Source organism: Antechinus flavipes, chromosome 4 (assembly GCF_016432865.1).
Source record: "Antechinus flavipes isolate AdamAnt ecotype Samford, QLD, Australia chromosome 4, AdamAnt_v2, whole genome shotgun sequence".
Taxonomy (NCBI): domain Eukaryota; kingdom Metazoa; phylum Chordata; class Mammalia; order Dasyuromorphia; family Dasyuridae; genus Antechinus; species Antechinus flavipes.
This window is the reverse complement of record NC_067401.1, coordinates 176,153,435-176,174,473: the sequence shown is the minus strand read 5'-3', so window position 1 is coordinate 176,174,473 and position 21,039 is coordinate 176,153,435. Positions and strand designations below refer to the sequence as shown.

At 34.7% G+C, this 21,039-nt stretch overlaps 1 protein-coding gene and 1 pseudogene across 1 annotated transcript in view; both read right to left on the bottom strand.

Annotated features, from left to right (window-relative positions):
* The window catches only part of DNAH9 (dynein axonemal heavy chain 9), a 581,066-nt gene that overhangs the window by 264,582 nt on the left and 295,445 nt on the right, over positions 1-21,039 (bottom strand). The window lies entirely within an intron of this gene.
* LOC127560738 (heat shock cognate 71 kDa protein-like) lies at positions 929-5,361 on the bottom strand (annotated as a pseudogene).

Genomic DNA, 21,039 nt, shown 5'->3' with positions numbered 1-21,039 from the left:
TGTATAATGATCTGGTTCTGCTCATTTCGCTCAATATCAGTTTGTGTAAATCTCTCCAAGCCTTTCTGAAATCATCCTGCTGGTCATTTCTTACAGAACAATAATATTCCATAACATTCATATACCATAATTTATTTAGCCATTCTCCAATTGATGGGCATTCATTCAATTTCCAGTTTCTAGCCACTACAAAAAGGGCTGCCACAAACATTTTTGCACATACGAGTCTCTTTCCCATCTTTAAGCTCTCTTTGGGATATAAGCCTAGTAGTAACACTGCTGGATCAAAGGGTGACATGACTTCATACTAAGATTTAAGAAAATTCTAGGAAAATACCTTGTCTATTTGCTTCTTATACTCAGTCTTTTATTTCTTAGCATTCACTGTTTCTTTGCTCAAATGACCTTCATCATTGGTGATAGTGATATTGTTCTCCAAAGGTGAAGTTCTCTTTGCCTATGCTTTAAACACAGCAGAAATGTTGAGAATGCCATTTGCATCAGTATAAATGTTACTTCAATCTGAGGAATACCTCTGGTTGCTGGAAGAATTCCTGTAGCTTAAACTTGCCAAGCATGTTATCCTTTGTCATTCATCTCTCTAACCTGAATAAGCTTACCAAGGTGGTTATCAGAATGGGTGATAAAGTTCTGTGTCTGCTTGATGAGAATAGTGGTATTATGTTTGATCAAAACTATTATAAGTCCTCCAGAAATTTCATTTCTAAGGGAAAGAGGAGTGTTATCTAACAGTAGCAAGTCTTGCATATTTTCAGATTTATCTGCAGACAAAATGGTAGCTTGAACAGGTGCACCATAAGCAACAGCCTCATCAGAACTGATATTCTTGTTGAGCTCCTTGTCATTGAAGAAGTCTTGCAAAAACTTTTGGATCAAATTCAGTATATTAGTCTGGGCGCTGGAAGAAAGGATATGCTTTCCATGTTCACAAGCAGTGCACAGATGACAAACAGCTCTCATTCTTTATCATGTGTTTCTTATGTTTTCACTTGAACTTGAAATTAAATGGTTGTCCATGTGGTTGTCAAAGTCCTCTTACCCAAGTGGGCATCCCTAGCTATGGACTTGACCTCAAAAATTCCATCTTCCGTGGTAAGAATGGAAACAGTGAAAAATAGCACCTCCAAGGCCATGGATCAATACATTTCTCTCAGAAACAATATTTTGTCCAAGTCATAAGCAAAAGCAGCATCAGTTGTCTCATTGATGATTTGGAGCAGATTAAGACCAGTGATAGTTCCAGCATCTTTTGTGGCTTAGTGTTGGGAATTGTTGAAACAGGCTGATGCTGTGACCACAACCTTTGTGACAGTTTTCTCAAGGTAAACTCCAGTAATTTCTTTTATCTTGGTAAAGTCCATAGAAAATACTTCTGAGTATACACTTTTGGTTTTCCCTTTGTGCTCTACTTGTACCTTAGGCCTGCCTGTGTCATTCACCACCATAAAAGGACAATGTTTCATATCTGACTGATTGTACAACTGTATCATCAAATCTTTGACCAGTCAGACATTTGGCATAAAAACTGTGTTAGTGGGATTCATTGCAACTTTTTTTTTGCAGCATTGTTAATTAAACATTCTGTGCTGATGAAGGTGATGTAGCTGGGAATGGTCCTGTTTCCTTGGTCATTAGCTAGTGTATAGATCAATCAAAGTGTAGATCACTTTCCCACATTGGAAGACTCTCACACAGAAGTAAATGGTGCCAAGATCAATGCCCATTGCAGGTCCCTTCAACATAATTACTTGAGATTGGGATTGTAGCTGATGAAAAGCTGCTGATGCATTGGGTAGACTCAACTAGCATTTTTTTTAGCAGGATTATGGATATCATAAAAGTTATGGTAGCAAAAACAGCAGAGTTCAAAAAGAGTTTCCTGAAGAGAGAAAGAACTCACTTGTTGACTGTGTCATACTTAATAAAAATTGATTATTTGTCAATCATTCAGTCATGTCCTCTTCACAATCCTAAAGCCCATAGCAGGCAAGGCCCTTTTACCATTCACTATTTCCTGATGTCTTTCCAAGTTGATGTTTACTGTTTTCATGATACCATTTCTCTATCTCATCCTCTGCTACCTCCATTTTCCTTTTGCCTTCAATCTTTCCCAATAAAAATATCTTTTCCAGTGAGCCCTGTCTTTTTACTATGTGGCCAAATGCTTAAACTTCAAACATATTGGATCTTTCAGAGAATTGTTTTGAAGTAATTTCTTTTAAGTATTAAATAATTTGATCTCCATGCTTTCCAAAAATAATCTCAAAAGTCTTCTCCAGCACCATAATTTGAAAGTGTCACTTCTTTCCTTATATTCCAATTCTTTCACAATCAAATATTGCTAATAAAAAAGTCATAGCTTTGATTATACAGAACTCTGTCAGCAAGGTGATGTCTCTGTTTTTAATATGTTATACAGTTTGCCAAAGCTTTTTTTCTAAGGAGAAAATGTCTTTTAATTTCATGGCTGTAGTTGTTGAATGCAATGATCTTTGAGGCAAGGGATATAATATCTGATGTTGCTTCTCCCTTTATTTGTCTCCCTTTCTTCTCCCTTTATTTGTCAGCAAATGATGAGACCAGTCACCAAAATGTATCTTCCTCCTTCCCTCTTTCCCTTCCTTCCTCTTTTCCTTCCTTTCTTCCTTCCTTTTTTCGTTCTTTCCTTCCTTCCTTCCTTCCTTCAGTCCTTCCTTCCTTCCTTCCTTCCTTCTTTTCTTCCTTATTCCTTCCTTCCTTCTTTTCTTCCTTTATTCCTTCCTTCCTTCCTTCCTTCCTTTCTTCCTTCCTTCCTTCCTTCCTTCCTTTCTTCCTTCCTTCCTTCCTTCCTTCCTTCCTTCCTTCCTTCCTTCCTTCCTTCCTTCCTTTCTTCCTTCCTTGCTCTTTTTGATGTTAAGCTTTACTCTTTCCTCTTTCATTCTCAGCATACTTAATTCCTCTTTCTGCTATCAGAGAAGTATCATTTGTGTATTTGAGATTATTCTTTCTCCTGGCAAATTTAATTTAGACTTTTGATTTATCCAGTCTGGCATTTCACATGATGCACATTTCATATAAGTTAAATAAATGAGGTGAGAATATACAGCCTTTTTGTAATCTTTTAAAATCTTAAATCAACTAGTTGTTGTTTGTTGCTTCTTGGTGCAATACAGATTCCTCAGGGAACAAGTAAAAATGATCCGGTACTCCTATTTCTTTGCAAACTTGCCACAATTTGTTGTTTTCCACACAGTCAAAAGCTTTAGTCAAAGTCTATAATGCAAAAGTAGATGTTTTTCTGGACTTCCTTTGCTTTGTCTATGACCAAGCAAATGTTGACAATTGGGTCTTAAACTCCTCTGCCTCTTGGAAAACCACCTTGCTTTTTTGGTAATTCTCATTTCACATATTGCTGAAGCCTTGCTTGTAGAATCTTAAGCATAAGCTTGCTGGTGTGTGACATGAATGTGCTTGTTTTGAAATTTGAATATTTCTTGGCCTTGTTTAGGAGTGAGAAATGAATTGATCTTTTTAAAACCAGAGAAGCCACTGTTCTGTTCTCCAAATCTGCTAGCATATTAAGTACAGTATATCAGTGAGTACAGCATCATCTTTTAAATAGCTCATCTAGAATTCCATCACTTCCACTAGCCTTATTGTTAGCAATGTTTTCCAAAACCCATTTAACTACATTCTCTAGAATATCTAGTTCCAGATCAGTAATCATACTGTTAAGATGTTAAGATCTTCTATATATAGTTATTTTGTGTATTCTTTCCAACTCTTCTTAATATCTTCTGTTTCCATTAAATCCATACAATTTTTGGGTTTTTATCATGCCCATTTTTGCACAAAACTTTCCTTGGATATTTCTAAGATATCTTGAAGACATCTCTTGTCTTCCTCACTCTATTGTTTTTTCCTATTTCTTTGCATTGCTTATTTAATAAAACCTTCTTATCTCTTCTTGCTATTTTCTGTAATTCTGCCTTTAGTTTAGATATATCTTACCTTTTCTTCTCTCCCTTTCCTTCCTCAGCTATTTGTAAAGCCTCATCAGATAGCCATTTTGATTTCTTGCCTTTCTTTTTCTACAGAATGCTTTTCATTGCTCCTCTCCTACACAATATTATGAATCTGTAGTTCTTCAGGCACTCTCTTTATCAGATCTAATTCCTCATATCTACTCATTGCTTCCACTTCATATACATAAGATTTAAGTTATACCTATATGGTCTAATGGTTTTCCCTCTTTCTTCAACTTAAGTATGAATTTTTCAATATGAAACACATAATCTAGGCCCCATCATCTTCAGGATTTGTTTGATTGCATAGAGCTTTTCTACCTTTGGCTGCAATCTGATTTAGATATTGATTACATGGTGCTGTTCATGTGTACAGTCACCTTTTGGGTTATTGGAAAAGAGTGTTGCAACCAGTGAGTTACACTGACAAAACTCTATTAGTCTCTCCCCTGTTTCATTTTGTATTCCAAAGCCAAATTTGCCTGTTATTCCATTTATCTTTTGGTATCCCACTTTAGCAATCCAATTCTTTATGTCTTTTCATCTCTCATTTGACTGCCATCCAAGTTAGCTTGGTTCACAGGTATTATATTCCAGATTCCTATGCAATATTTATTTTAACAGAATTTTCTTTCATTATCAGATACATATGCAGCTGAGCTTCCTTTCAGTTTTGGCCAACCTACTTCATTAGTACTGGGATATGTTGTTTTCTACTCTTCCCTGTAATATATTGCACATCTTCAGACCTAAGGGGCTCAACTTCTTATGTCATCTTATTTATCATTTTAATACTGTCTATGGGGTTAAGCGATTTGCCATTTCCTTATCAAGTAGATCACCTTTTGTCAGAACAATTTACCATGACCTGTCCTTGTGTGATCCTGAATGACACTGCTCATAGCCTCCCTGACTTATGAAAATCCTTCTTCAACCAGTGAATAGGAAAAATAAAATGGTTAATTAATGACCCTCACATAGAAACTGAAAATTTCCCAAGTCATGATTTGTTTGACTTGCAACTAACTGTATTCTATGATTTTTATTGCTTAGATTTTCATTTTTTGTATTAGATTTTTATTTTATTTTGTCTTTACACCTTTCAGATATCCTCATATGTTCCTCCCTCTTCCTTTTCTAGAAAACCATTCCTTATAAAAGTGGTGCCCAGTACTTTTGTTCCATAAACCTCTTTAAATAACAACAACAAAAATTTGCTGTGAGCCTTGGGGCAATTTTATATGCCACTCATAATATTCTCTTGATCTTATTTATTAAATGCTTATAATAACTGTAGTGATAAATTTTGCCCCCAAAGCTTCAAATTAAAGTTTACACTAAGTATGTTTATAAAATATAAAACTTAGGATTCTTATAATATAAATATAAAAATAAAATATTAAAATAATTTCCTATAATATAAATATAAAACATTATATCCTATAAGACTGAAAATCTATATATTAAATATAAATTCATTACAAAAGAATCATGAATATTTCATATGGGTCATTTGGTAAGAATTAAAAGATGTAATACAATTAGACTTGATATGTTAACTGTTTTCTGTAAGACCTTCATAGTAAATTTCTTTATTTTGCAAATTTTGTTGAACATAAAATACATTCTTACTAAAATAAATTCATGTTATAATAATCATGTAAACTTAATCAGTATCAGAAAAACACAGTTTTAAATATGTTTCTGCACAAATTTTATTTCTGTATTCTGAATTAGAATAAAGTAAAAATGTTCATTTGCACATATATATGGTAGGAAATGGTACAACCAATAAATGGAGACTACTGTGCTCATAACTAAGTTTTTTAATGAGAAAAATGGAAAGAAAAATCAGTGGAGAAATCAATAAGTAAAAAATTATGAGTTATTGAAAATGATGCAATGTTTTATATGGATAGACCTCTTTTTTTCTGCAAAAGGCAGAGGCTGTATCTTTACATATCTCTTTGAGGCTAAGCTTTTTTTTTTTTTTAATAATTCTGCAACATTCAATTTTAGTTGTTTTATGGTGTTATTGTCATTTGTTTGCTTTTCTGGTTCATGCTTCTCTATATTCATCATGCTTGCTACTTCTTACATCAAATAACTAATATTCTACTATATTTATTTATTGCAATTTAATCATTCAACTAATCAGACACAAATTTTTTTTCTAGACCTTTGCTACAATTAGAAAGTGTCAATATAGATATTGGAAGATCTGAGTTCAAATCCTAACTTTGTCACTAACTATATAATCATGGCAGATAACAATTTCTGGGAGTTTCACTCTCTAAATATGCAAATTGAAAGTAGTAAAACCTAACTCATAGCATTATTATGACCTGATTTAAAATATAATATTTATAATTTGTAAATATTAAAACACTTTATAAATATCAGTTATTATTGTTAATAATTTTTTTTGGTTAACAACTTTAGAAGTTCAAGTTTTTATCTGAATTTGTAATTTCATTGGTATAAGGAATTCTCAGTGAAGAAAGTGCCTCTACTATCACAGATATTCAATCTTGTTATTCTGTCATTTCAGTTATGTCCAACTTTCTGTGACCTCATTTGGGATTTTCTTGGCAAGGCTAATGGAGAAATTTGCTGTTTCATTTTCCAATTTGTTTGGTAGATGAGGAAACTGAGGCAAACAGGGTTAAATGACTTACCCAAGATAAAAAAGTTAGTGTCTGAAGCCAGATTTGAGCTCAGGAGGATGTTTTCCTGATTTCAGGCCCAGCATTCTATCTACCCTATTACTTAGCTGTTTTCTTTCTGCCCTTTCTCAGTCAAACATCTAGATAGAGTTATTTACCCTTATTGTCTCCAATTCCTTTTATTTTATTTATTCTTTAATCTGTTCAGTCTGGCTTCCTATGCCATCATCCAACAGAAGTTACTATCTTCAAAGATGCTGATGATCTCAATTATAAAATATAATTTTTTTCTCCTCAGATCTCATACTTTCCCCCTATATCTTCCATTTAACTCTATCTCATCCTGAATCCTCTCTCTCTCTTCAGATATTCATGAGACTATTCTCATCTAGTTCTCCTGTTTATCTACTTCTTATCAATCTTTTTTTGCTAACTCACCACCCATTTTATGTCTACTAAATGTAGTTGTTCCCTAACAGTCTTTCATGTCATATCATACCATGTCATGTAATATTATATCTTCCTTTCCTTTCTTTTCCTTTCCTTTCTGTTCTCTTCTTTTCCCCTTTTTCCCTTCCATTTAACCATCATATCTTTGCACCTGGCTTATAGTATGAAGTCCTTGCCAATAACTTATAAGAATTGTGATGATGATGATGATGATGATCTACAATATCTCATTTAGCAAATTTTAAAAGGCTGTTCTAGACAGAACTCTTGAGGTTCTTACACTGAACCAGAATGACCTCAAATAAAATTCCAGAAAAGAATTTCTTTTGAAAATTAGGTTAAGAAAGTTCTGCAAAACATCATAGCAGAAGATTAGTAAATAAATTATGATTTCAATATTTTTGGCCCACAATTATGAAGAATCATTCATTAAGGAAATAAAAGTTTGTAATATGAAGTGGATCATATGGTTGAGAGCTTTTAGAGATTTTCTAACTCAGATCTTTCATTTTAGAGATAGGAAAACTGAGGTGCAGAAATCTTACAAAGTATTAAAAAAAACCTTACTTTTAGTAGTTAAAGTATTCAATAAACTTGATTCTCTGTTCTTTATAGTTATTACATTTTGGTTTGGGGTGGAGAAAGTGGTATGGGTGCATGTTTTTGTAGGTAGGTGGATATCTATATGTGTATGTATGTATATATGTGTATAGTCATTTGTTGTTCAGCTGAAAGATGAAAAAGAAGTAATAGTGGTAAGTTTTACTGCTATGGGGAAGGCCGATTTGGCCACTAAAAGCATTTAAAAATAAATCATCCTTTAATAAATATGCAAAATGCCTATAGGTCTCAGCACATCTTTGATAACCAAAATCATACTGAATTCATTCAATTACATAAGGTAATTTGGCCCAAGCCAAATATTCATTTCCTACAATTCTCTCTCATAATCCTCCAAGGCTTGATTATATTGAATAAATTACAAAGTATAAAATGGAGCATGGGAAAAAATGAACCCAAAGAAAAAAGATCTGAATTCAACATAAAAAAGACACAGGAATACAGGTATTTATTTTCTATAGAGAATGTCTTATGGATGGATATGTGTGTACATGCATACTATCAAATAAAGATGAGTGTCACATATATTTATTATACCTCTCTTTTCATATTAGAAGCAATAAAAGACGTTCATGTGATAAAAGCAATTTGAGACAGATTTAAAGACCTGAGTTAAAAATATCTCTCAGATAATATGCTGAGAGGACTTGTGTGAAAGTAGCTCAAACACAAAAGTAGTGACTAAAAGTTAAGTTGTCTGCAGGGCATTGTTATCCAGCAGTTGGGGGTTTTGAAGAAAAAGATGAGAAACTATGAATCATAAAAATTTTTGGGTGCAATGAGAAATTTGTTTATGATTATTCTTGTTAGAACTATGGGTTTTGAATTTATAATCACTGCTCATTAAGAGAGGTATTAGAAGCTATAGGAAAAGAAAGTAGGTAAGAAGATGAAAAGATAAAATGAAAAGATACTGCATTCACCTCAAGAAAGAATCTGATAATAGATACTGCCTACTGCATGAAAGAATTTCAATGAAGAAGTGGCTGTTTTTGTATAGGTATCTCAGAGAGCTGACAATAGTTAAATAGGCTCTTTTAGTTTCATGCAATTCATGGAGAGAAGCAAAATCTTCCTACTATGTGAAAAGTTGATTGGACTTAACTTTACTGTCTTTTAGTACCCTTTACAGCCTGGGAAAGGTGAAACCTCTCAGGAACTTGCCTGTGAAGCCTTTTATTGCCTTCTTTAACTTGAGAAGGAGAAACAAGAGGTGAAACATGGGCAGTGTTGAGAGCTAATCACAGAAAACAGAATTCTGTATGTTTTGAAGACTTGAGGAAAAGCTGAATTACTCTACAACTACCTATAGTTTGAGAAAAAGGAAATCACTCAGGGAATTCCCTGCATTTCTTTTTCTTGATGTGTATAACTTTCAAACTCCTCATGGTCCATAAAAAACAGACCTGTTTAGTTTGCCAGATTCTAGGCATGAGGGAATTACTCCTTCAGTAAAAGTGTATAACACTGCTTATTTACTAATGAAGTTCAATGGTGCTCGGATGGTGGAGAAATGTCTTCACCCAGCAGAAGAGCAAAGTGTTTCAGAAAAGAAGTAGGTGATGTGTGGTGCAGATTTATTTTTAAAAAGAAATAACTGGGAAAAGATGGCAGAGTAGGTTGGTAAATGCCAAGCTCTCTCAATTTCCCCTAGAAATAGAAAAAAATGTGCCTCAGGATGAACACAGACTGGTGAAAAATCAAGATTTGAAGCTGTTATCACAAGTTTTGAAGAAGGACCCTGAGGAAATCTCTGCTGATCAGAGACACCAGGTTCAGCTGTGCTGCTTAGACATAGCTCTGGATGACAAGGAACTAGCAATTAGTGAGTGCAAAAACAGCAGGGTAGGGATGCTAAGGGTTGGGAGCACTTTCAAAAGGATAGAGCTCTTGGTTTGGGGTTCTCTGTCAGAGGGAAGAGCTGAAGGAAAACTTGAGGCACCATCACCCCCTTAGAGGTGCTCTTATTTTTAAAAATGAACTGGCAAAGAGGAAAGAACTCCACTATAGAAAACTACTATGGGAACAGGAAAGACTGGGGTTCATCTTCCGAAAAGGACATTGAAGTAAAAAAAAAACAAACTTCTATCCCCAAAGGGTGCCATGAAATGGCTCCCTGCCCAGAGAGAATTTATAGAAGAACTCAAAAAAGAACTTAAAAATCAAATGAGTAATACTGAGTAGAAACTAAAAAAAAAATTAAGAGCATCCAAGAAAAACAAAATTATGAAAAAAGTTAACCAAGTAGAGTCTCAAAGATGATGATAATTCTTTGAAAATTAGAATTGGGTAAGGGAAGCCAGTGAAGCTATGAGAGACCAAGAAATAACAAAACAGAATATAAAGAATGAGAAAATAGAACAGAATGAGAAACAAGAAAAAAAGACAGATCTGAAGAACAGTTCGAGAAGACAAAATATAAGAATAACTGAAAGTTGTCATCAACAAAAAACCTTGACACAATAATGCAGGAAATAATCCAAGAAAATTGTCCTAGAGTGATAGAACATGAAGGGAGAGTAGAAATAAAAAGAAATGCATCCCATTGCCACCTCAGTAAGATTCTTTGTGGGAAAAACACAGCAATATTATTGCCAAATTTTGAAACCCCCAAATAAAAAAGAAAAATTTGCATGAAAAAAGAAAAAAAAGCACTTCAAATGCACTGGAGCTGCAGTTATAATTGAACTTGTCAGCAGCTACAATAAAAGACTACAGATCCTGGATCATATCTATTGAAAACCAAAAGAACTAAGACTGGGGCCAAGAATATCATATCCAGCAAAATTATCCATAATATTGAACAAAAAGGATAATGAAATTGCAGATTTTCAGGACTTTCAATCTACCAAACCTGAAATTAAGTTCAGAAAATTTATGATTAAGTGCCAATATCAAAGATCAGTTTCAAGGAACAAATGATTTATAGTTTTTTTTAACATGAGAAATGCACACTATATGTTAAAAATTCATATCAATAGGATAGCTCAAAAGAAAGACTGGCAGAGTTAAAAATAATAATTATATTAAAAAAATCACTGACATGGAGGCTGGAGCTTAATCATGAGTTGCTCTGGTCACATGAATTTTTCTATTTGAGAGCTTCCTATTGAGTAAGTTTGGTCTTCATATTCTAGAAAAAAATTCCGTTGAGTGAAGAAAAATTTTCTACTTTTGCAGACTATGCAAACATTGCACTTTTTAGACTGAACTTTTTTCTTGAACCTCTAGGAATACTATAGCTTTCTCTATATCTGTGCATTATTTAGAAATAATTTCTGGACTTCCGGCCAAATAGCGAAGAGGAAGTACACAGCTGTGTAAGCTCTGTGTTTTCTCTCAGAATCCATTTCATCAAAAGCCTCTGAATTAATGCTTGACTGAAAAAAACCCCACAAATGGTTACAAAGAGAAGACATCCTTGAAATTCTCCAGGAAAGGTCTGTTTTTGCTCAAGGGTGGGGACGGTTTTAGACTGGGCACAGGCTGAGGGCAGGCAGAGGCAGTGAGAGCACAGGAGGCAGCTCACAGCCAAGCAGACCAGAGAGGGGGTGGGGTGTGATCTCAGCTGTCTCTGTGGGGGCAGTTTTGCTACAGGATTGGATACTTTGTCCTGGCAGCAAGTCAGTAGCCCAGCAGAGAAGCTAAAAACACTGGGGGTGAAGAATACAACCCCAAACAGCTGGAGTCTCTCGGGACCTGACCATCCCTCCCCCACAGTGTCTCAGCACTCTCTCGGAGTCTCAGAGCTCAGGCGCAGCACAGTCCTGCTAGTGCCTCGCTGCTGCCCCCACAGTCTGTAGAGGAAGCTCAGTAACATCACCCAACCCCCTCCCCCCCCCAAAAAAAAGCAGACTCCATTTAAGGGTTTTTTCTTTTTTTCTTTTTGCTAGTTTGTCTTTGATTCTTCTCTGACAAAATGAGCAAATAATTGAAAAGGACCTTAACCCTTGACAGCTTCTATACAGATAGAGAGCAGACTCTAAACCCTGAGGAGACTAAAAACAGACTGTCTCCAGATGAATTCCCAAATGAGATCATCTGTTCCTCAGCACAGATGAACCTCATAGAAGAAATTAAAAAGGTTCTTACAAGAGAGCTAGAAGAAAAATGGGAAAAGGAGAGGGAGGCTTGGCAAGAGAGTCTGGAGAAGTCATCCCACACATTTAAAGACAGAGTGGATAAAAAAATCAAATCGTTGAAAAATATAATTAGCGAACTGGAGACAGAAAATAGCTCTCTAAAAAATAAAATTGGTGAAAAGGAAAAAAATTCCATAGAACAAAACGACTCATTTAAAAACTCAATTGGAGAATTAGAAAAAGATATTTAAAAAGTGAGTGAAGAAAATACTTCATTGAAAATCAGAATCGAACAAATGGAATTGAATGACTCGAGGAGACAAGAAGAATCAGTCAAGCAAATCCAAAAAAATCAAACAATGGAAAAGAATGTGAAATACCTTCTTGGGAAAACAACAGACCTGGAAAACAGATCCAGGAGAGACAATCTGAGAATTATTGGACTCCCAGAAAAGTATGATGAAAAAAAGAGCCTGGACACTATTTTCCAAGAAATTATCAAAGAGAACTGCCCAGAAGTCATAGAAACAGAGGGTAAAATAGACATTGAAAGAATTCATCGATCACCTACTGAAAGGGATCCTAAAATCAAAACACCAAGAAATATAGTGGCCAAATGCCAGAACCCTCAGACGAAGGAAAAAATATTGCAAGCGGCTAGAAAAACCCAATTCAAGTATCGAGGAGTCACAATAAGGATCACCCAGGACCTAGCAGCATTCACATTAAAGGATCAAAGGGCCTGGAATATGATATTCCGAAAGGCTAAGGAACTTGGTATGCAACCAAAAATAGCTTACCCAGCCAGAATGAGCATCTTTTTCCAGGGAAGAAGATGGACATTCAAAGAAGTAAGTGAATTTCACCTATTTTTTGATGAAAAAGCCAGAACTTAACAAAAAGTTTGATCTACAAATATAGAACTCAAGAGATATCTAAAAAGGTAAAGATTAATCTTGGGAACTATATTTCTGCTATAAAGGTGTATAAAGAATACATGTATACCTTGTTCTAGAAACTAGATGTGGAAAGGACATTGTACCAGAAAAAGGGTAAAGTGGGGGTACTACATCTCCTGAAGAGGCAAAAGGAAACCTATTATATTTGAGAGAAAGAATGGAGGGGGATGAATATAGTGGGTATCTTACTGCCTTCAGAATTGGCTTTAAGAGAAAAATTTTAGACATATTCAATTTATGGTGAAACTTCTCCCACCTCATTGAAAAGTGAGAAGGGAAAAGTGAAAAGGGGAGGAATAAGCTTAGCGGAAGGGAATATAGAAACTGGGAGGGAAAGGGGTAAGATAGGGGGAGGAACTCTAAGGCGGAGGGAGAGATACTAAAAAGGGAAGGCTGTGAGAAGCAAGTGGTGCTCACAAGCTTAATACTGGGAAGGGGGATAAGGGGGAAAGAAAGGAGAAAAGCATAAACAGGGGTTATCAAGATGGCAAGTAATACAGAATTGGTCATTTTAACCATAAATGTGAATGAGGTAAACTCCCCCATAAAGAGGAAGCGGTTAGCAGAATGGATTAAAAGCCCAGAATCCTACAATATGTTGTTTACAGGAAACACATCTGAAGCAGGGAGATACATGCAGGTTAAAGGTAAAAGGTTGGAGCAAAATCTACTATGCTTCAGGTGAAGTCAAAAAAGCAGGGGTAGCCATCCTGATCTCAGATCAAGCTAAAGCAAAAATTGATCTAATTAAAAGAGATAAGGAAGGGCACTATATCTTGCTAAAGGATAGCATGGATAATGAAGCAATATCAATATTAAACATATATGCACCAAGTGGTGTAGCATCTAAAGTCTTAAAAGAGAAAGTAAGAGAGCTGCAAGAAGAAATAGACAGCAAAACTATAATAGTGGGAGATCTCAACCTTGCACTCTCAGAATTAGATAAATCAAACCACAAAATAAATAAGAAAGAAGTCAAAGAGGTAAATAAAATACTAGAAAAATTAGATATGATAGCTCTCTGGAGAAAATGTAATGAAGACAGAAAGGAGTACACCTTTTCAGCAGTTCATGGAACCTATACAAAAATCGACCATATATTAGGACATAAAAACCTCAAACTCAAATGCAGTAAGGCAGAAATAGTAACTGCATCCTTTTCAGACCATGATGCAATGAAAATTACATTCAACAAAAAGCCAGGGGAAAGTAGACCAAAAAATAATTGGAAACTAAATAATCTCATACTAAAGAATGATTGGGTGAAACAGCAAATCATAGACATAATGAATAACTTCACCCAAGAAAACGATAATAATGAGACATCATACCAAAATGTATGGGATGCAGCCAAAGAGGTAATAAGGGGAAATTTCATATCTCTAGAGGCCTATTTGCATAAAATAGAGAAAGAGAAAGTCAATGAATTGGGCTTGCAACTAAAAATGCTAGAAAAGGAACAAATTAAAAACCCCCAGTCAAATACTAAGCTGGAAATTCTAAAAATAAAAGGAGAGATCAATAAAATTGAAAGTAAAAAACTATTGAATTAATTAATAAAACTAAGAGTTGGTTCTATGAAAAAAACCAACGAAATAGACAAACCCTTAGTAAATTTGATTTAAAAAAGGAAAGAGAAAAATCAAATTGTTAGTCTTAAAAATGAAAAGAGAGAACTCACCACTAACGAAGAGGAAATTGGGGCAATAATTAGGAGTTACTTTGCCCAACTTTATGCCAATAAATTTGACAACTTAAATGAAATAGAAGAATACCTCCAAAAATATAGCTTGGCCAAACTAACAGAGGAAGAAGTAAATATCCTAAACAGTCCCATCTCAGAAAAAGAAATAGAATAAACTATCAACCAACTCCCTAAGAAAAAATCACCAGGACCAGATGGTTTTACATGTGAATTCTACCAAACATTTAAAGAACAATTAACTCCAATGCTAAATAAACTATTTGAAAAAATAGGGATTGAAGGAGTCCTACCAAACTCCTTTTATGACACAGACATGGTACTGATACCTGAACCAGGTAGGTTGAAAACAGAGAAAGAAAATTATAGACTAATCTCCCTAATGAATATTGATGCTAAAATTTTAAATAAAATATTAGCAAAAAGATTACAGAAAATCATCGCTAGGATAATACACTATGACCAAATAGGATTTATACCAGGAATGCAGGGCTGGTTCAATATTAGGAAAACTATTAGCATAATTGATTACATCAATAAAAAAACAAACAAAAACCATATGATCATCTCAATAGATGCAGAAAAAGCATTTGATAAAATCCAACATCCATTCCTAATAAAAAACACTAGAGAGTATAGGAATAAAAGGACTTTTCCTTAAAATAGTCAGGAGCATATATTTAAAACCTTCAGTAAGCATCATATGCAATGGGGAAAAACTGGAACCTTTCCCAGTAAGATCTGGAGTGAAGCAAGGTTGCCCACTATCACCATTATTATTCAGTATTATATTAGAAACACTAGCCTCTGCAATAAGAGTTGAGAAAGAGATTAAATGAATTAGAGTAGGCAATGAGGAAACCAAACTATCACTCTTTGCAGATGATATGATGGTATACCTAGAGAACCCCAGCGATTCTACTAAAAAGCTATTAGAAATAATTCATAATTTTAGCAAAGTAGCAGGATACAAAATAAATCCCCATAAATCCTCAGCATTTTTATACATCACCAACAAAATTCAACAGCAAGAGATACAAAGAGAAATTCCATTCAAAATAACTGTTGACAGCATAAAATATTTGGGAATCTATCTACCAAAGGAAAGTCAGGAATTATTGAGCAAAATTACAAAAAACTTTCCACACAAATAAAGTCAGAATTAAATAATTGGAAAAATATTAAGTACTCTTGGATAGGCCGATCGAATATAATAAAGATGACACTACTCCCTAAACTAATCTATTTCTTTAGTGCTATACCAGACTTCCAAGAAAATATTTTAATGATCTAGAAAAAATAACAACAAAATTCATATGGAACAATAAAAAGTCGAGAATCTCAAGGGAATTAATGAAAAAAAAAAATCAAATGAAGGTGGCCTAGTTGTACCTGATCTAAAATTATATTATAAAGCAGTACCAAAACCATTTGGTATTGGCTAAAAAATAGATCAGTTGATCAGTGGAAAAGGTTAGGTTCACAAGACAGAATAGTCAACTATAGCAATCTAGTGTTTGACAAACCCAAAGATCCTAACTTTTAAGATAAGAATTCATTATTTGATAAAAACTGCTGGGATAACTGGAAATTAGTATGGCAGAAATTAGGCATGGACTCACACTTAACACCATATACCAAGATAAGATCAAAATAGGTCCATGACCTAGGCATAAAGAACGAGATTATAAATAAATTAGAGGAACATAGGATAGTTTATCTCTCAGACTTGTGGAGGAGAAAGAAATTTGTGACCAAAGATGAACTAGAGACCATTACTGATCACAAAATAGGAAATTTTGATTATATCAAATTAAAAAGCCTTTGTACAAACAAAACTAATGCAAACAAGATTAGAAGGGAAGCAACAAACTGGGAAAACATCTTCACAGTTAAAGGTTCTGATAAAGGCCTCATTTCCAAAATATATAGAGAACTGACTCTAATTTATAAGAAATCAAGCCATTCTCCAATTGATAAATGGTCAAAGGATATGAACAGACAATTTTCAGATGATGAAATTGAAACTATTACCACTCATATGAAAGAATGTTCCAAATCACTATTAATCAGAGAAATGCAAACTAAAACAACTCTGAGATACCACTACACACCTGTCAGATTGGCTAAGATGACAGGAAAAATAATGATGAATGTTGGAGGGAATGCGGGAAAACTGGGACACTGATGCATTGTTGGTGGACTTGTGAATGAATCCAACCATTCTGGAGAGCAATCTGGAATTATGCCCAAAACGTTATCAAACTGTGCATACCCTTTGAGTAAGCAGTGTTACTTCTGGGCTTATATTCCAAAGAAATACTAAAGAAGGGAAAGGGTCCTGTATGTGCCAAAAGGGTGCCTGTATGTGGCAGCCCTGTTTGTAGTGACTAGAAACTGGAAATTGAATGGATGCCCATCAATTGGAGAATGGCTGTGTAAATTGTGGTATATGAATGTTATGGAATATTATTGTTCTGTAAGAAATGACCAGCAGGATGAATACAGAGAGGACTGGCGAGACTTACATGAACTGATGCTAAGTGAAATGAGCAGAACCAGGAGATCATTATACACTTCGACAACGATATTGTATGAGGACATATTTTGATGGAAGTGGATTTCTTTGACAAAGAGACCTAACTGAGTTTCAATTGATAAATGATGGACAAAAGCAGCTACACCCAAAGAAAGAACACTGGGAAACGAATGTGAACTATCTGCATTTTTGTTTTTCCTCCTGGGTTATTTATACCTTCTGAATCCAATTCTCCCTATGCAACAAGAGAACTGTTCGGTTCTGCAAACATATATTGTATCTAGATATACTGCAACATATCCAACTTATAAAGGACTGCTTGCCATCTAGGGGAGGGGGTGGAGGGAAGGAGGGGAAAAAAATCGGAAAAGAAACGAGTGCAAGGGATAATGTTGTCAATATAAAGTAATCATTAAATAAAAATAAAAAAAAAAGCCAAAAAAAATAAAAAAATAAAAAAATGAATGTTATGGAATATTATTGTTCTGTAAGAAATGACCAGCAGGATGAATACAGAGAGGACTGGTGAGACTTACATGAACTGATGCTAAGTGAAATGAGCAGAACCAGGAGATCATTATACACTTCGACAACGATATTGTATGAGGACATATTTTGATGGAAGTGGATTTCTTTGACAAAGAGACCTAACTGAGTTTCAATTGATAAATGACGGACAAAAGCAGCTACACCCAAAGAAAGAACACTGGGAAACGAATGTGAACTATCTGCATTTTTGTTTTTCTTCCCGGGTTATTTATACCTTCTGAATCCAATTCTCCCTATGCAACAAGAGAACTGTTCGGTTCTGCAAACATATATTGTATCTAGGATATACTGCAACATATCCAACTTATAGAGGACTGCTTGCCATCTAGGGGAGGGGGTGGAGGGAAGGAGGGGAAAAAAATCGGAAAAGAAACGAGTGCAAGGGATAATGTTGTCAATATAAAGTAATCATTAAATAAAAATTAAAAAAAGCCAAAAAAATAAAAAAATAAAAAAATGAATGTTATGGAATATTATTGTTCTGTAAGAAATGACCAGCAGGATGAATACAGAGAGGACTGGCGAGACTTACATGAACTGATGCTAAGTGAAATGAGCAGAACCAGGAGATCATTATATACTTCGACAACGATATTGTATGAGGACATATTTTGATGGAAGTGGATTTCTTTGACAAAGAGACCTAACTGAGTTTCAATTGATAAATGACGGACAAAAGCAGCTACACCCAAAGAAAGAACACTGGGAAACGAATGTGAACTATCTGCATTTTTGTTTTTCTTCCGGGTTATTTATACCTTCTGAATCCAATTCTCCCTATGCAACAAGAGAACTGTTCGGTTCTGCAAACATATATTGTATCTAGGATATACTGCAACATATCCAACTTATAAAGGACTGCTTGCCATCTAGGGGAGGGGGTGGAGGGAAGGAGGGGGAAAAAATCGGAAAAGAAACGAGTGCAAGGGATAATGTTGTCAATATAAAGTAATCATTAAATAAAAATTAAAAAAAAGCCAAAAAAAAAAATAAAAAAATAAAAAAATGAATGTTACGGAATATTATTGTTCTGTAAGAAATGACCAGCAGGATGAATACAGAGAGGACTGGCGAGACTTACATGAACTGATGCTAAGTGAAATGAGCAGAACCAGGAGATCATTATACACTTCGACAACGATATTGTATGAGGACATATTTTGATGGAAGTGGATTTCTTTGACAAAGAGACCTAACTGAGTTTCAATTGATAAATGACGGACAAAAGCAGCTACACCCAAAGAAAGAACACTGGGAAACGAATGTGAACTATCTGCATTTTTGTTTTTCTTCCCGGGTTATTTATACCTTCTGAATCCAATTCTCCCTATGCAACAAGAGAACTGTTCGGTTCTGCAAACATATATTGTATCTAGGATATACTGCAACATATCCAACTTATAGAGGACTGCTTGCCATCTAGGGGAGGGGGTGGAGGGAAGGAGGGGGAAAAAATCGGAAAAGAAACGAGTGCAAGGGATAATGTTGTCAATATAAAGTAATCATTAAATAAAAATTTAAAAAAGCCAAAAAAATAAAAAAATGAATGTTATGGAATATTATTGTTCTGTAAGAAATGACCAGCAGGATGAATACAGAGAGGACTGGCGAGACTTACATGAACTGATGCTAAGTGAAATGAGCAGAACCAGGAGATCATTATATACTTCGACAACGATATTGTATGAGGACATATTTTGATGGAAGTGGATTTCTTTGACAAAGAGACCTAACTGAGTTTCAATTGATAAATGATGGACAAAAGCAGCTACACCCAAAGAAAGAACACTGGGAAACGAATGTGAACTATCTGCATTTTTGTTTTTCTTCCCGGGTTATTTATACCTTCTGAATCCAATTCTCCCTATGCAACAAGAGAACTGTTCGGTTCTGCAAACATATATTGTATCTAGGATATACTGCAACATATCCAACTTATAAAGGACTGCTTGCCATCTAGGGGAGGGGGTGGAGGGAAGGAGGGGAAAAAATCGGAAAAGAAACGAGTGCAAGGGATAATGTTGTCAATATAAAGTAATCATTAAATAAAAATTAAAAAAAAAGCCAAAAAAAATTAAAAAATGAATGTTACGGAATATTATTGTTCTGTAAGAAATGACCAGCAGGATGAATACAGAGAGGACTGGCGAGACTTACATGAACTGATGCTAAGTGAAATGAGCAGAACCAGGAGATCATTATACACTTCGACAACGATATTGCATGAGGACATATTTTGATGGAAGTGGATTTCTTTGACAAAGAGACCTAACTGAGTTTCAATTGATAAATGATGGACAAAAGCAGCTACACCCAAAGAAAGAACACTGGGAAACGAATGTGAACTATCTGCATTTTTGTTTTTCCTCCCGGGTTATTTATACCTTCTGAATCCAATTCTCTCTATGCAACAAGAGAACTGTTCGGTTCTGCAAACATATATTGTATCTAGGATATACTGCAACATATCCAACTTATAAAGGACTGCTTGCCATCTAGGGGAGGGGGTGGAGGGAAGGAGGGGAAAAAAATCGGAAAAGAAACGAGTGCAAGGGATGTTGTCAATATAAAGTAATCATTAAATAAAAATTTTTTAAAAAGCCAAAAAAAAATAAAAAAAATGAATGTTATGGAATATTATTGTTCTGTAAGAAATGACCAGCAGGATGAATACAGAGAGGACTGGCGAGACTTACATGAACTGATGCTAAGTGAAATGAGCAGAACCAAGAGATCATTATACACTTCAACAACAATATTGTATGAGGATGTATTCTGATGGAAGTGGATTTCTTTGACAAAGAGACCTAACTTAGTTTCAATTGATAAATGATGGACAGAAGCAGCTACATCCAAAGAAAGAACACTGGGAAATGAATGTGAACTATTTGAATTTTTGTTTTTCTTCCCGAGTTATTTTTACCTTCTGAATCCAATTCTCCCTGTGCAACAAAAGAACTGTTCGGTTCTGCAAACCTATATTGTATCTAGGATATACTACAACATATCTAACATATATAGGACTCCTTGCCATCTAGGGGAGGGGGTGGAGGGAGGGAGGAGAAAAATCGGAACAGAAGCGAGTGCAAGGGATAATGTTGTAAAAAAAATTACCCTGGCATGGATTCTGTCAATATAAAGTTATTATAAAATAAAAAATATAATAATAATAAAAAAAGAAATAATTTCTGTAGAAGAATATGACCCAAGTTTGTGGATAAATGATGATATTTTATTTCTGCTTTTCCCTTCTATTGAATGAATATTGCTTTTTGCTTCTTCATTTAGTAAATTGCCATTCATATTTTTTTTTTTAATTTAAGGACCAATGGTGTCATTGTGACTATGTAAACAGGAATTTTACATGAGTAAGCTATCATGAGTAACAGCAAGGTTATTGCTCTTACCCTGAGCATGAGTAGTAAGTACATGGTCACTTCACTTGA